Genomic DNA, 13,539 nt, shown 5'->3' with positions numbered 1-13,539 from the left:
ATAAATATGTAGGGACTGATTCACAGAACTAACTTAAGACAAAATCCTGAGTTTACTCTCATATTCGTATTCACAGAAGGCACTTACTCATTTTGGTATTTAAGGAAGACACTCACTCATTTTGGTATTCACAGAAGGCACTTACTTATTTCGGTATTCTCAGAAGTTAGGAGTCCTAACATTAGGACTCCTAAATGCCTTCTGTGAATATTGAAAGTCTTAAAGTTAGGATTTTTCTCAGTTTAGTAGTAGTAAAGTTCGGACTTCTAACTTTAGGACTCCTAAATGCCTTCTGTGAATACCGAAAGTCTTAACACCTTCAGCGCGGCACAAATTTTCGAGCTGTGCTGAAGGTTCTAATGAGCCAACGGGCTCATGATGGAACGAACATCATAAGCACAGGCCAACCGACGCTCATGACGGAACCGTTCCGTCATGAGCATCGAAGGGGTTAAAATTAGGATTTTTCTCAATTTAGTAGTGGTAAAGTTAGGACTCCTAACTTTAGGACTCCTAAATGCCTTCTGTGAATACCGAAAGTCTTAAAATTAGGATTTTTCTCAATTTAGTAGTAGTAAAGTGAGGACTCCTTGAATACCAAAAAAAGAGTAAGTGCCTCTGTGAATACCAAAATGAGTGTCTTTTGTGAATACCAAAATGAGTAAGTGCCTTCTGTGAATACGAAAATGGTAGTAAGTTTAGGATTTTGTCTTGAGTTACTTCTGTGAATCGAGCCCGTTGGCATAACATTTACAATGCAAGATCTACAATGCATGTTGATTTTACATAATCTTTGACTTCATCCTGGTAGCTTATATTTTCCCAGACATTGACTCCCTGCAGTATACAATATTATCTGTTTGGTGCCTACTGTGCGATTGTGTCAGGCTGGAGAAAGCCGTATCTTGACACTATCTGGGCACGTAAGTCCAGTCTAATATATTTTGTGTTCTAACATTTGTGTAATAGGAATAGAAAAATATAGGAAAGGAAAGACTAACTAAAAGAAGTTAGGAAACACTGAACCATAGAACTTGTCTCTGCAGGGGGAGATTACATGTTAACAGCGTATGAAGAATCTAAATGGGTGTTTATTACTTTGGCGGGGTGGAGATCAGAAATTTGTTGTAAGTAATGGAACCTGTATGGGGGTCGGGACAATGGTACTAAAGAGTTATGTAGTTCTACCATGGGTGGGCTGTATTTTCTATTCACCTACATAGCTGTGGGTATTCTTTCGGGTGTTATCGCTCCCCCAGGCCTCTTATCCTCACTTCTCGCCTGTACTGGGAACTCCCAGGCACGCACCAATTCTTTCCATTGATCAGCTATAGGACGATGCCTCAGACCTCTCACCTCTTCTCTGAATAGCGCCCGGCCTTCAGCCTCTGCCCAATTGGTTATGTCCCGTCTCCAGGTGACATTCTGTGGCCCTGTACTAGTTTTCCAGGCCATTGTTACCCGTTTAGGCAGGGCCATAGCCAAATCTGTGAATTTGTTCCCTACTTTCCATTTTGGTGGGCGGGGGAATAAACCTAGTAAGTACACCTCGATAGAGGTGTCTACTACTCTCTCCAGAGTGGCCCCTATCTACTTAGCTACACCATTCCAGTGCAGTACCATGCCGTTCCAGACCATGTGTATAAAGTCTGCGTCCTGATAGTCGCACCTCGGGAAGTTACACATCTCTCCCCCATGTTCAATCCAAAGCCTAGTCCACTATCCAAAAGAGGAGCATATAGAGGTATTTGTGCCTTCTCCAATATCAGAGTATGCCACAATACAAACGGGAAGGTAAAATTGGGGAGAAAGTTGCCAAAGCATGTGAATTAATTGGTCTTCCACCCTGAATGGCTGCAAGCCAAGCGATACCCCACTAACTTGGACTAGAGCATCAGGCAAGTTGGTTTCCTTTCTAGACTACACATTGGTGAAACCTCCCATTATATAATCAAGTGCAGGACTTTAGAATATCTCACTGCCAGGAGAGTGATCACCATCTGCAGGTAATCTCCGTCGGGACCTCTTTGCGAGAGCAAAAGGTCGTAACACCTCTGTCGGGGGACATTGGTACTGACAATTTAAAATACCTGAAGCAGGAGTATAGCATGGTTAAGGACCAGGCAGAAGAAGTTGCGGTTATACTTGAGTCCATGGCTGCTGAGAATTCCAACCTAATATTAGTATGGGAAGCTTTCACAGACACATAGACATCCAGCCTGCAGTGTGAACAAGGGAGCGCAGCTTGGGCACCATAAGAGCACAATCCAGCCACAGCCTGTCCGCTTGAGAAGAGCCAAAGTAGACAGACTGCTTAGGCAAATACGGCGATCACCTGAGGACAGAAATCTACTGAGGACCCTGCGCAATGAGAGGAGAGTATTGAAAAAATAGATCTGAGCTGTCAAAAGAGCCAAAAAAGATGTGCTGTTGGCTCAATTGCATATGCTTCAAAGTTAAATGACTCAAAACATTTTTTTTAAACTTATTAATAAAAAAGGCCTAAGGGCAGCCTACAGTACTAATATAAGTGAGGGCAACTAGGCCGAACACTTGTAGTCCCACTTTAAAGGCAGGTCCATAGGCGCAACCGGGCTGGATCAGCCCCTGGTGGAAAACTGGACCACCAACTGCTAGGCACATTTAGCATATATTCCTGCAGAGGAAATCCAGGGGCATATTAACAAGGGCTTTATCTCCCCTTGATTGGCTTAAAAAGCCCAAAAAGCGGAGATAAAACTATTGCCCTATTTACAAGATTATGCATGTTAGCACCCTTTTTCCAGACGCCTCCCTTTGCATCTCTAATGAGATGCAAAGTGGGCGTCACTGGGCGTACCCCAATGGACTACCTTGTAAAATATCGCTGATGTTCACATCGCATATTTACAAGGCAGCCCACAGGATTCCAGCAGATGTTAGATTTTGGCGAAAACGGCGGTTTTCGCCAAAATCTATTGTCTGCTAAAATCCTGACTTAGCTATCCCTAACATAGGGAGTTAATTGTGTAGATACGACCGCAGAGTCGTATTAGCAAGGTTATCACCGTTTTGCAGGGAACATCGTTGGTAAACCAGCGATGTTCCCTGCAAAACGGCGATTTCGCCGATATCGCAGGAATTTTTATCACCTTGGAGATACGCGTTGCTAATAACGTGATATCTCCACGATAAAAACCTGCGATAGCCGGTGTTAAAAAAATTAGCGCTAGCCGCGCTTTGCGATAGTTATCGCAAAGCGTTGCTAATATGCCCCTAAGATTTTCAAAATATTTCGGTCTGACTCTGGTTCAAATGGAATACCACAAGCACTCCTTAAGCATTACACCACACAGTGGGCCAGTTTCCTGGCCATGATGTTCAAACCATCTTAGCAGAAGGAGTTATCCTAGAAAGTTGGAAAGGTTTGATCATTCATCCCATTTTTAAGGGAGGTGCTGCATCTTCACCAAGCATCTACTACTTAATTGGATTATTAAATGTGGATCTCAAGTACTTTCCACACTGCAGCATCATGACCTGGAATTTTGGGCATAAGAAACAAGCAAACTTCCACTCAATCAGACAGAGTTTACTAAGAGCCAAAGCAAATTAACCAATCTTTGTATAGTCTAATACTCGGTAGAGCAAAGGCCACAGGTACTCTGCATTATATGCGCTTTGTGGACTATGAGGTAGCATTCAACTATGACCCGTGTGGCAAGCTATGGGCAAAACTCCAACAGTGGGGAATCCCGTCCAATATTTACAGGGCCATTAGGCTTCTCTACTCGATTATGTGGGTCAGTATTAAGATCAGAGATGGTAATCACCTGTTGAGGGAAGTGAAAACATTGTCCGTACTAAAGCAAGGTTGTATTTTAGTGCCCCTTCTTTCAGGGCCGTTTCTATCATTAAGCAGGACTAGGCGGCTGCCTAGGGCGGCAAAATGGGGAGGGCGGCAAAAATCATGAGTTTGAGAATTCCCTTAGTGGAATCGCACACCTGACCTGGAACAACGAGCTCCCTGTGCTCGTCGCCCACAGTGAAGAGCATGCCCTGAATAAACTTTTGCCTTACATTGTTTAGCCCCCTTGCATCTTTTACGGAGGCCTGCGTCTTTTGGGCGTTTTTTTCAGAGGTGGTGGCGCCTGCCTTTGTAGCCGGACTTGGCAGGTCTCGGATAGAGAAGGGGAGGGAGGCGGAGGGCCGGCTCTTTCCTGCCTCAAAAGCTTGTGACAAACCCTCTCTGACACGCTGATTTTTTCCCCCTTTCCGGCTTATTCAGCACTTTATGGAGACTCCCCAGGCCTGCCTGAGGACTCCTCGCTCCGGTAAGAAGCCTCTCTGTTCATGTGCATTATCCTGCCATGCTACATCTCCCCCAGAAGACTCACAGCACAGGCCTCATGTACGTTATCCTCCTGCTGTGCTAGCCCTCGCCTCAAGGGTGCCTTCGGGCTATCCTCAGGACTGGTGCTTTATTCCACTCTACAATCTCTTGCTCTCCTGGTACCCTAGCACTGACCTAAGGGGTACCTTATCCTTCCGTGCTACACCCTCCCTCCCCCAGAAGACTCACAGCACTGGTCTCAGGTGCATTATCCTGCCATGCTACATCTCTCCAGAAGACTCACAGCACAGGCCTCAGGTGCATTAGACTTCCGTGCTCCTCCACCCCATCTCCCTCAGAAGACTCGCAACTCATCACAGGCCTCAGGTGCCTTAGCTTTCCATGCTACACCCTCCCTCTCCCAAAAGACTCACATCACAGGTCTCAGGTGCACTATCCTTCCATGCTACACCCCTCTCCCCCAGAAGAATCACAGCACAGGCCTCGGGTGCATTATCCTGCCATGCTACATCACCCCAGAGACTCACAGCACAGGCCTCAGGTGCATTATCCTGCCGTGCTACATCTGCCCCAGAAGACTCACAGCACAGGCCTCAGGTGCATTATCCTGCTGTGCTACATCTGCCCCAGAAGACTCACAGCACAGGCCTCAGGTGCACTATCCTGCGCTGCTATATCTCCCCCAGAAGACACAGCTCAGGTCTCGAGTACATTATCCTGCAGTGTTACATCTCCCCCAGAAGACTCACAGGACAGGCCTCGGGTGCATTATCCTGCCGTGCTACATCTCACCAGAAGACTCACAGCACAGGCCTCAGGCCAGTTTCAGGTTGGCAGCGGGGCTGAAGTTCCCCACGGAGGGGTGCAGGGAGGTATAGGGGTGCAGAAAGATTGTCCAGAACGGTTGCAGATGTGTGGTGGAGGAGGGCATGTGAGGGGTGTGGGAGAGTGTGTGCGGACAGGTGAGGGGTGCTGACAGGATGTGGATGAGGGACGGGTCTAGGAGGCCAGCTGTGGGCGCTTAGAGAACCCAGAAGGGAGGTGGATCAGCAAGGCGCTAAGGGAGATATGAAGAGTGAAAACCTGAAGTGTGAGCATGTAGGGGGTGGTGGTGAGGGTCCTCTAGGGGACTTGGGGTGCTGAGTGTGACTTGGGTAATGTGCGAGAGTGCCGTGATGGGTTAGGAGAGTATGTGGGAGGAAGTGAGGGATTAGGGGACAGGTTGGAATAGAGTGACAAACTTTTTTTGAGGGCAGCTGTGGATCTCGGTGTCTCTTGTTTACAAGTGTCATGCTGAAGTCTAGATGGCCCCTTGTCATCCATAGCCAAGCTATGCATACTTGGCAGACACCCTGCAAAACTATAAAACTAGTTTCCCACTCTGCAGAAAACAAAACTGCACCATTTTGCATCAGACCCCCTATCACGTGGAATTGAACTGACAAGATATTTCCATGAGACAACGTGCCTGGAAGGAAGTGGTTTTGAAGGGTTTGAGCTTAATACATTTTCACTAAAGTAAGATAAGAGAAACCCTTGTAATGCCCTACTCCAATATTATTATTGTGAGTGTTGTATAGCACTGCGTTCAGCACAGGGCTGCTTCTGGGTGCTTGGACTTCTTGGCTTTGATATTGATGCAATGTTTGGCTCAGTGTCTGTGTATGAAACCTTTCAACTTAACTCCTCCAATGTTTAGACAGTTTAAGAAAGGGCCGCCCAGTGCGGACTGGACAGCTCAGTGGATTAGTGTTCCTGCGGCAGAGATCTGCGTGTAAAATTTTCAGTTTTTGTTTGTGCTATGTTAGGAGTCGATTATTGTTTTGTTACTAGGGATTGTGATTGGGAATTGAATTGTACTTTCTTAAGAAAGAAGCATCGAGCCAAGTAGCTTACTGAAAAGAGACCAGTATCATTTGCATAAAAAATTAAGCAGGGTTGTGTCAGTATCATGACAGATCCTTGTACAGCTGAATCTTTCCAGAGGGTGTATACATCTCTGATGCCCTGGGGTTGCAATACCCCTCCTTTCTTTCACTGGTATTGTATCAGCAAGAGGACCCCAAGACACTCCAGTCCAGAAATTGAAATGAGGGACAGAGTAAAGACATTTCCCTGGAGGCCGCTCCTTGCCTGCAGTCCATTGATGTGGGCGGCCGGCATTTCTTTAAGAATGGGCCACGAGCAAAGGAGAGACGGCATTTCTTTAAGAATGGGCCACGAGCAAAGGAGAGACGAGGGCATTAGTGGGGCCAGAGAGGGAGTCTGTCTTCTCGCTGTTACCTCAGCCTGCTCAGAAGCTTCTGAATAATATGTGCATGAGCGTCTATATAGTACTTTATAGCTGGGAAGGGTGCTCTCAGTTTTGGAGCCTTGAGTATTTTATAGCATAGACAGCCAGTGGCTTCTTAAAACAGGGGGACAGAGTGATAGTAATAAAAGGGAGAGTGGGGGCATTTTTCAATTCTCGCCTAGGGCGGCAAAACACCTAGAAACGGCCCTGCCTTCTTTTTAATCTTTATATTGCAGAATAATCCTGGGCATTAGCTGGACAGGTCTCGCATGCTCGAGCCTAGGTGGCCCGCCATATGTGGATGACCTGCTATTGCTTAGTAACACCAAATTTGGCTTGCAGAGATTACTGAATTGTTTAGGATTATACGCAGAGGACAACGGGCTGATCATAAATCACAGACAAACTAAAGCCATCTTGATTAATCGCTGCATTTTAAATCAACGCAAATGGCATCTTAAAGTAGCTAAAATTGACTAAACTTCTGCATATGTGTATTTAGGTGTCAAGATCGACTCCAGGGTTGTACGATTTGTCATGTACCCTGTTACGTTATCAATAAACAGGGCTATAAAAAACCAAAGGTAGACTCGAGGTCGACGTTCGCACCCTAAAGAGAGGCGATCAAAGCAAACACGCAATTCCTTAACTGTGCCTTTACTATGCTAGCAAAATCCATCCGGGGCAGAATCTTCAGCCAACAGGTGAAGTAATGAAGGCTAAATTAATACTTACACTCTAATACGGGGCAGAAATAATGATAGGTGCGGAGGTCAATCTCCTGGACAATTTTGATAAAATACTATGAACATGTTTTCGGGCTATCGAGATAAGCATTGCCTGCTCAAATTAGGCTTTCGCTGATAAAGCAATCCCTGGCTAGGCCTGCAGCATTTCTTAAATGCCGCCACAAACTGCGGTCAGCTGCAGGGGCAGCCATGACGGAAGAGAGTCGCCCCTCTGCCAGCACCCTCCAAATCATGAAAAAATAATAATAAAAAAGGTTTCAAACTTGTTTTATTATCGTTTCATTTTCCTTGTGCCGAGTCTTGAGGGCAGGGCCACAGTGATGACAGACACTGAAGGGAGTAGTGTGTGTACTCCCTTTACTGTACATGATGGTTTGTCTGGCCCTCTCAGGCCGGCCAAACCATCAGGTGCAGTGAAAGTTCTCTACAACCCCGCAAAGCTGAGGGTGCTCGGGCTAATCCTCAACTTGCTCTCATGCAAGAGCAGCACCAAGATTTGCCGCAGGGCAGGCTTGGAGCCTGTGCTTTCGGGAGAGAAGAGGAGCAGACAAGCGCGACTCGATGGAGAGCAGCAGGTACATTTTTTAATATTTCACATTTATCTCCATAGTCCCTCTTTCCAGCATCCTACCACCCCTCCACCCTGCCTCTTTTCCCTGACACAAGCCGCACCTGGTCAGCTACTGAGGGTTAATTAACTAACTTACTCTGGTCTGAAATAAACCTTTAAAGGGGGAATGGTTAATATAAAAAATACCTTGAAAGAAGCATTGAAAATCTTGAATTGAGCGAGCTCTGGAATTTAAATACATCCGGTCCAATTTTTAGATGATGATAAATCTATCAAGTTGCAAAGTTGGTTGAACGATAAAGATGCAGTGGCTAAGCGGTCACACTGGTTGCTGGTGATGAAATCCTACAATGTCCATAAAGAGCTCTCCCTTATGAAAGTCACTTACACCCTGAAAATCAAACAGAAATTACTGGCTCTGAGACTTGGTGACATTCGAATTCTAGATCTTTTACCACAGTGGAGGGAAGCAGGCCAAAAGGGGGACCAGGAATGCCGGTTTTGTCATCAGGCAGATGAAACCCTGCAGCACGTCATCTGCATTTGGTCATTAGAGAAGGAGTTTGTTGTAGGATGAATTGAATGCATTAAGGATTAAGTCTTGAAAATCAGCACTAATTGAGTTGTTAGATCCAAGAAACACAATACTCAGTATTCAATTTGCACAATTCTTCGACATCTTGAAATCCCTTGGTAAAGTGAGCACTTAGACTTAGGTGGGGGTCAAGGCAGACGGCTAAGAAAGGCATTGTCACGAATCCCAGAAACCCCTTCACAGCACGGCAGGCTTCTAGGGATAACCTGTGTTTGCCAGTTCCCTATCCTGTCAGATTGGGTATTACAAGCTCATCTGTACATCTCGTCTAGCCAACTATTAGTGCTGTTGCACTTTACCCGTAATTTTGCACACAGCATAGGCCTTTGTTAAGCTTATATTAATGCACTGTCGCTTTGGGCTGCTAGATTGAATTAGGGCTCATCTGCTTTTACTTTATACTGGCTATTGGCAAACAAAACAGAAGTCCCGCACTGTTGCACTTTGTTCGCTATTTTGCATGCACTGGTATCATCAGTCAGCACCTAAAATTGCTCTTGCTTACAGTGATTCAATATGACTGCTAATTTTCCTTCATATAATTTTTTTATTTGTGATGTCAATGATACATTATATAAGGTTTATGATTTTCATTGACTAATAACTTACTTTACTCAGGGAGATTAGAATTTTGGTATAGGCTTTGGGCCAGACACCTTTATGCAACTGCCTTTCTTAAAAGGCAATGTTGGAGCTGGTATTTTGGTTTGTGTTTTGAGAAGGTCCTTAGATCACAGATGCGTTAGAACTGACTTATGAGGAGTGGCCTTCTGTGACTGACATAGGGTCAGAGGCTTATGGGACATTATCTGAGACTGACCTGTGAATACTGGCCTTTGGGTAGGGCCGTCTGTTTGTCATTTGAGAGTTCCCAAAATTATTCCAGTGGTTCCTCACTACTTCATCGAAATGATCCCTATGCCATATTTTGGGAAAACATTCTGTGGTACCCACTCCATACCTTAGAACTGATTTCTGTACTTGTATGAGAGTAACCCAATTTTGAGTCCTTAGGAGGTCCGTTACCCATGGCAGATCATTGCGTAGGACATTATGGTTTAGGAGGACACCCTTGAGGCTATCTTCCTACGTCTATCTCTTTAGGCCTGGCTCAAAGTTCTCATGCCATCTTTCTATAATATAGGCAATTGTTTTGACAATCTAGTTTTGAACTCCTCAGAGCGCGAGTAATTTAAATTGATTAAAATGTAGTATGCATTTGGAACTAATTCTATGTCAACAAATTTACTGATATTCTTTGAAAAATGTTGCATTTTAATAGACACATCTCATATTGAACACATATTTCCATTTAGCTAAAATCTCTAGTTTAGTTTCAGTTCCTATCTTTTGTTTTAATTTTAAATGCCTTCAATTAAAAAAAACAAATAGAAAATTATTTTCAAATGAATCATGTTAAATTCTTACAATGATATACAATTAATATACTTTTTTTATTACATGTTAATATCACGTAATTATACATTGCTTATATTACTGTATCCGAGATATAACTTGAATGCCAATATCAACATCTAATTTAGAAGAAATAATACTACTTTGATTGAATCTTCTCGCCTTTCCTTAATGTCCAATTCAGTTAAGTTTAAAAGCTAAATTATTCCATGACTTAATTTGCTATATCTTCATTGTTGGTTCCTTCCCATGTTTACAATATGCAGGTTTTCTTTCCAGCTGTTTACAGATTCACTCTACTATTGAAAAACGTTAAGGTATCTGATCATAACTAGTGCACCATACTGTTATAAATTCTGATTGTCCAATTTGAATTTGCATTTCCTTTTGTCGTTGGAATTACAATAGAGACACCTGGTCAATGATTCAGTCAGAGTAAATCAGTGAAAATAATTTTAGCCATTTGTAGTGTTTTGGGTGTAGTTCTCGAACTAGAATTTGGCCCTATTTTGCCAATCGGGTCTGTCGTATTAATTATGCAATGTTATTATGTAAGAATGGATGCAGCTGCTTCTTAGGACAGTCTGCCAATCACTGAAGAAGGTAACGGAAAGAGCATTGAATTGTAGAACGAATTCTCATCATTCTGTAAAAAATCCATAAACTACAACAGTATATGTCCAGATTCTAAAAAAACTGAAGGGAAGGAACATTATGTGTCATTACATTTTCAGTAGAAGGTGAAATTACATCTAGTCCACTGCACAGACGTCACGCGCTGCTTCTCTCGTGGGCCACGCGCGTTTGTTTAAAGAAAGTTTAGCCATGCAGGATTGTCGAATGGGAGCTGACCCTTCCCTCAGATGCACCTTGGTGAATGCTGATATGCGAGTCACCTCCCAGCACTGCGCTGCAGCTGCCAGCCGCAGGAGTTCTTTTCAAAATGGTGAGAGGAAAATTAATTGCTTGCTTACAAAAGTATCACCCGGACAATCCTGCAATTAGAATGTATTACTCGTACCAGTCGCTCAGTGAGTCCATCAGATACATTTATGTATTCAACCCTCAGCTTAAACTCTCGTAAAGAAATCATGTCACGCCCAGACGTTCTGTATATTTCAGGGGTAGAACTTTGATTGCCTGGAGGCAAGGCACAGTGTTCGAGACACATGGATACAGCATTGATAATGCAATCCATGCCAGCGAGATACTTTATTACACTTTTCGTGCACTGGATGCTTAGGTGCAGAAAACATGTGGGATTAGTACATTAAAGCGAGGCAGACAGGGAAGGTGGGGGGGGGGGGGGGGGAGTACACACAGCAGGAGTAGACAGTGAGCTGAATAGGTATAAAGTTGTCTCTTATGCAGTTCAGTGCAGGCATGCGAGTGAAGGTTGCAAGAATAAACCAAAAACAGCCAACAGCATTAGATGAAAGAATAATAATCCACTGGGCCAAATGTGATTGACAGTCTCACGCCAACGGCTCAAAGAGGCTTGTGAGGGAAATCAGGGGTTAAAAGAGATGGATACAAAGACCACTCCACGCCCATTCTTAGCAATAAGTTTGTTTGGCAGCTGCATTTTTAAAAATCATATCTAATGCTTTGCCACTAGGTCTGGTTATAATTAGAAGTACCTGCTGAGTTGCGGTTGAGTTTAGGTCTTGAATGAATGAATAAATTGGCACTTCTAAAGCGCATGGCTACCCGAAGGCCTCCCAGCGCTAGGAACCAAACCCACCCAGATGAGAGGCTTTAGATGACCGGGAACAAGAATGTTTTCAGCTGTCTGCGGAAGGGCATAAGGTCTTCCTCCAAACGAATGTGAATTGGAAGAGCATTCCAGCTCTTGGAGGCAATGTAGGAGAATTGTCTTCCCCCACTCCTGGACCTGTATATTCTAGGGACTACTGCCATGCCTTTATGTGGAGTGGTGTGGCTCACTGGTTAGAGGCGGCAGACCGGTAAGCAGAGGACGGTCCGGGACCAGGGTTCGATTCCCGACGCGGCAGGGTCGTGGACCAGGGTCAGCGGGCTCGATAATTCTCGCCTCGGTGCCTACTCCAGTCAGAGACCACACTCGGCAACTCTGGGCATTAGCTTGCCTCATCTTCACAACGGCCCCCCCAGACCGCTGGGGATGCTTGGTCGCACCTTAGAGATACCCATTAGGGACCATCTCTCAGGGTGAGCCAGGACGGGTTCCCCAGCGGTCGAAGCGCGGAGATACTCCCCCGGGAGTCGATTCTAGCGCTATATAAACCCGCAATTAAATTAAATTAAATTAAATTTCCTGAGCGCAAGGCTCTACTGGGGCAGTAAGGGGAGATGATGGAATGTAGAATGGAGGGACCCTTAGCAGACATAATCTTATGTACAATGCAAAGGGATTTGAACTGGATCCTCTCCGCAACTGGAAGCCAGTGTAAAGAGGCTATAGAAGCTAGCGCAGCTTCTCTGTGAGGGGTCTGTAAAAGCAATCAAGGTATTCAATACTTCGTCATACCAGCATGCTGCCACTCACGAACAGTCAAGTAGAACCTTTTAGGGAGCTGCCAGAAGATACAAAAAATATAAGAAAAAACATAAGAAAATAAAAAAAGGAGGACCTACAAAGAGAGAAAATGCACAACTAAAGTGAACAGCCTGCAATCCCTGGGTCTGAAGCTCACTCAAGTTCAGAAGGATGGGCAATAGAGCTAGAGGGTGAGGTGGGCAAACCCATTGCCTCATGTTATGTGCTGTCGTAGGTCAAACAGATGGCTGAGGAACGCTGACACAAACTCCCATTATGTATATATAGATCTTATAAATGTTTAGGTACAGCCTTTGTCTCCCCAGACTATTGTTTTTTCCGAAGCATCATTCTTAATATACGTCCATAGAGGATTTAGTCCATGGACTTCATTCAGGGATCTGTTAACTTGTCATTTATATTTTGCTTCTGCTCACTACAGCACAGTGAATGGGCAATGAGTGAACTGAGCATACTGGCACCCTTCACTTTGAGTACTGCACAAACCCTGTGCAGATCGATCATATCTGCCATAAAATAGCTCCTTTCTCTTCAGTGACAACTCTGTTTCAAAGTGTGCTTTATTTTATTTTTTTCATTAACTTTAAATTCCAGCTAATTACTTTGCCTGCATCTCAGGTGTCAAGTTTGATGGTGGTTTATTCTCTGTTTCCATTGTAAAGTTGCTGCTATACAATTGCAGCTGCATGCTATTTGGGATCTTGCCTATGGCCTTGATTGATTCTTGTCTCCTTCACAAATAATAATATTACAATGCATGGCACAAATTAAAGGCCTGCCTTTTAATAAACATCAATAAAACATCCACAAAATTAAGAAGTGCTAACGTATGTTTGCCTCATCTAAGTGGCAACATGCATTTTCTTTCATTATGTAGCTTACACATTCAATAAAAAAAAAACAACCACTTCACTCGCCTGCCAAGGCCAAACCTACTGGCCCTGCCAGTTCTTGTTTTTATTTGTGAGAGCCTGGCAAACAGCTGTAGCTATGCATACGATTACAAATATGTAGAAAATTACAGTTTGGAAAACAATTTACAA

The sequence above is a fragment of the Lissotriton vulgaris genome, chromosome 2_1 (assembly GCF_964263255.1).
Source record: "Lissotriton vulgaris chromosome 2_1, aLisVul1.2, whole genome shotgun sequence".
Lineage (NCBI taxonomy): Eukaryota > Metazoa > Chordata > Amphibia > Caudata > Salamandridae > Lissotriton > Lissotriton vulgaris.
The sequence above is the reverse complement of the archived record's forward strand: the minus strand, read 5'-3'. Positions refer to the sequence as shown.